The 4,260-nt window shown below is 31.9% G+C and overlaps 1 pseudogene across 1 annotated transcript; it reads left to right on the top strand.

Annotated features, from left to right (window-relative positions):
* Positions 1 to 2,188: 2,188 nt before the first annotated feature.
* On the top strand, positions 2,189 to 3,110 carry LOC308342666 (olfactory receptor 2AJ1-like; annotated as a pseudogene). The gene has a single exon. The product of its transcript is annotated as an olfactory receptor 2AJ1-like (transcript).
* The last annotated feature ends 1,150 nt before the right edge of the window (positions 3,111 to 4,260 follow it).

Raw genomic sequence — 4,260 nt, 5'->3', positions numbered from 1 at the left:
AAAAAGTCCTAAAGAATGGTTGCAGAAACTTCAGATGCCTCTGAACTTTATGAAAGTTGAAAAAACCCAGTAGATGTAAAATGATGAAGTAATTAGGGAGTTAATAATAATTATGAAGGCCTTTAATATCTGAAAACAAAAATATAAGCATTCTTGTGGCAAGAGGACAAACTCTTTTTTTTTTTTTAAGATTTTATTTATTTATTTGACAGAGATCACAAGTAGGCAAAGAGGCAGTCAGAGAGAATGAGAGGGAAGCAGGCTCCCTGCTGAGCAGAGAGCCGGATGCGGGACTCGATCCCAGGACCCCGAGATCATGACCTGAGCCGAAGGCAGTGGCTTAACCCACTGAGCCACCCAGGCGCCCAAGAGGACAAACTCTTATAAATTTAAGTATAATTGATGTATTATGGAAAACTTTTGATATCAGAGTCCATAGTCAAAATTCCCTTAACAAGGATTTATTGAGAACCTACAACAGGCCACGGTCTGCTATGTAATGGGGATTCCATAGAAAATAGACATTACCCATACTTCCTTAAAATAAATGGGGTATGGATTTTTTTTTTAATAAGAATAAATGTAACAAAATAAAACATTAATTGAAAAAAAAACTAGAATGACAAAATTATGATGATGATGATGATATTTTTGGCAGTGGGAAAAAGTCAATGACTTTAGATAATGATATATTGAATCTGAGTTTTCAGTAATATTCACAGATTTTAGAGAATTACTTACCAGCTCTTGGAAGACATCACTGCTCTTAAATCTCAATTTATGTCCATACTAAATTTTACTGAGTTGTAGGTCAAACCAGGAAAAACAGAACTACTTAAACATAGATATATCTGCAACTTCATTCAAATGTTAATTTTTAAATATTCCTAAAATTATCGCAAAACAGTGTTCACATTCCAGGGTATCAAAATACAATTAGTTTTATTTTGTAATGAAGAATCTTGATTTCAGTAAAAAAAAAGAAAAAAGAAAAAGAAAAATCATTTGTATTTTATCAGGGACTTATTTGTACATTTGCATCCCTAAACTGAAAACCAAAACAGATTTCATTTATGAAATTACAACTTATGAGCAGTACTAAAAGGTAATAAATGACTTGTTTTACGTTTGTTATTTATTTTTCATGATCTGCAGCAGTGTTTTCCTAAATTGTACTACTGTGTGTGTGTGTGTGTGTGTGCCTGTGAGTATGTATGTGTGTATATCTATTTATTGAGGGATAAATCATACATATGCAGTATGTGCACATAATAGGAAAGGAAAGGACCAGTTAAAAAGCCACTATCCACATATAAATAATATTATTTAGGAAAAAACTATGATTCCCTATATAAAGTATTAATAAAATCTAATTCAATTTCTAGAATTTAATAAACCTGGCCAATGTAAAATACAGTCATATTTTACTGAATGAAATTTTTATTTTAATACTCCTATTCAAATTGTAGATACACATTATGATAATTTTACAGCATTTTACTACTTATTATTTTAGAAAGATTTAGAAATAATACCTTTCATTTTCTTTAAGCTTTATACAAATAAAAAATGAGACAGAAAATTGAGTTCCATATCCTATTAATTTATTCATGTATTTAAAATATATTACTGAGTAACCATTATGTACCAGGCATTGTTTTAGCCATTCAGTTTACACAGGGGTCAAAACAAGGATTTCCACTTGTGAAGTTCAAGTTCCAGTCAGTGAGAATTACAACACATAATAAATATAGCTCATAAGTTTATTTAATATGTAAAGGATGGAAAGTTATTTGCAAGATATATCAAAGGACAAGACAGTAATTTAGGGGAGGGGATAATGAGATTTTAAGTACACTGTTCAAGGTTTGGTCTCTTTTAAATGGTGACATTTGACAAAAGACTGAATTGGACTTATCAATATGGAAATAAGACTCTGAGATTACATGTAGCTAACAGGTTACTTGATAGACCAAATATCATCAGTTGATTCAAACAAACAAATGGCCATGTTGTAAAACAAGCCCATTTCAAAGTTGGTTGAGAATCTATTCATTTTAATTGCAAAATATGCATCACTCTCATTTTATTATGCTTCTAAATATAAATGAGTTTGAGATTTGCACTACTATTGCACTTTAGCTTTTTTTTTTTTTTCCTAATTTAGGGGGGGAAAAACGTGTTATTCATGATGGAACATGAGAATCACAGTTCCACCAGTGATTTCATTCTTTTAGGAGTCTTTTCTTCTTTGCAATCAAGCCCGGTTTTCTTCTCCTTTATATTCATCATTTTTTATTATGGCTATTACAGAAAACACAATCATGATCCTCCTTATCCACAGGAACTCAAGACTCCACACTCCAATGTATTTCCTTCTCAGCCATCTGTCTTTCATGGGCATTTTTCATATTTCCAATGTCATTCCCAAAATGGTCACTGACTTTCTGTCAGGCAGCAGAACTATTTCATTTGCAGGTTGTAGCTTCCAGATATTTCTATGCCTCACCCTTCTGGGTAGTCAGTGTCTTCTCCTGGAAGCAATGACTTATGACTGCTATGTAGTCATCTGTCATCCACTGCACTATCCCATTTTTATGAGTGACTATGTCTGCATCCTCATGGCTGGAGGGTCCTGACTTGTTGGCACTGTCAACTGCATAGTCCACAGAGCTTACACCATCTGCTTTCCCTTCTGTGACTCAAGAGTCATTGATCACCTTTTCTGTGAAGTACCTGCCATGTTGAAATTGTCCTGTGTGGACACAACACTCTACGAATGAGGGGCTTATGTAAGTGCCATAATTTTTCTGTTTACCCTTGTCTCCTTAAGCTTTCCTTCTTATGTTCAAATTCTCCTTACTGCCCTTCAAAGGAAATCATCAGAAGCACAGAAAAAGTAATTTTCTACCTGTTTCTTCCACATGATTTTGGTCACAATGTACTATGAGTCATTTATTTTCACATACATGAGACCCAAATCATATCACACTCTAGGCCAGGACAAATATTTAGCAATATTCTATATCATCCACACATGCACACTGAACCCTATCATCTACAGCTTTAGGATGAAAGACGTTCTGGAGGTAATGAGAAATTTGCCCTAAAATAACTTTCTCCATTAAAGATAATAAGAAAAATGCTTGTGTTTTCTAAATATTCAATACTTAATGTTATCCATTATTTATATGTCTGGAAAGAAAATCAACATTTCTGTCCATCAAGAGTGGAAAGTGGATATTCCCAAAACACTGCTGATAATAAACAAATTTTATAGGTATTTGCTTTATACATACATACATCTAAAAATGTATTTTTCCTTCCTACTAAAATTCTAAGTAGTTTTAAAAATTGACTTTTACAGTACAGTAACATTTTATGGGATCTATTTATCCTTTGTATCTTATTAAACAGTAAAAATGATAATGCCAATATTACAACAGTTGTCAAAAATTCATAAAAAATATATGCAAAGTGGGTGTAGGTGTAAAAAGACAAAAACTTCTAGTTATAAGATACGTAAGTTAAAAATATATAAGTCCTGCAATATAATCAACAGCATGATAACTATAGTTAATAATGCCCTATTGTATATAAAGAAGTTGGTAAAAGATAAGGTTTTAGAAGTTCTCATGGTGAGAATATAAATTGTAACTATCAGTGGTGATAGGTCATAACCAAATATTGTGAAGATCATTTTACAATATGTACATATATCAAAATTTTCTGCTGTACACCACAGAATGGTACAATTATATCAATTGTATTTCAATAGAACAGAAAAAAACCAATGAATGTATCTTTATTATTTAATACTTAAGTGTGTATTATTTATATTATTAAATAGGTATTTAAATATTAATTCATTTTGTAATACATTCAACATACTCCATGCATTGAACATTAGCTAGTTAATAATACTGCTAAGAATAACATTCATTAAAAGATATTTAACAAAGCATTCAATTTCTATTAATGTGTGCTCTAAATAGTGAAAAAACTTCATTTTTGAAATCCACAATCCACTTTTTCTTGCACGATGATATGAGCAAGTACTGCATGTAATCAACTGCCATACATCAACTGCATCCTTGCCCTAGTACTCTTGTATCTTTTATTTATGTTTTTATTGTGAGTATCTGAGCAAGAAGGCTACACTCTGTACACAGAAAGTGATGTAGAGAAGGACAAAAAACAGTCTAGCGGGCACAGGCAATTTCTATTCTTGCTCCCTTTCAAGCTTAATTGAAAAGGAAT

This window comes from Martes martes, assembly GCF_963455335.1.
Source record: "Martes martes genome assembly, chromosome: 5".
In the NCBI taxonomy this organism is placed as follows: Eukaryota; Metazoa; Chordata; class Mammalia; order Carnivora; family Mustelidae; genus Martes; species Martes martes.
This window is presented reverse-complemented; position numbering and strand designations above follow the sequence as displayed.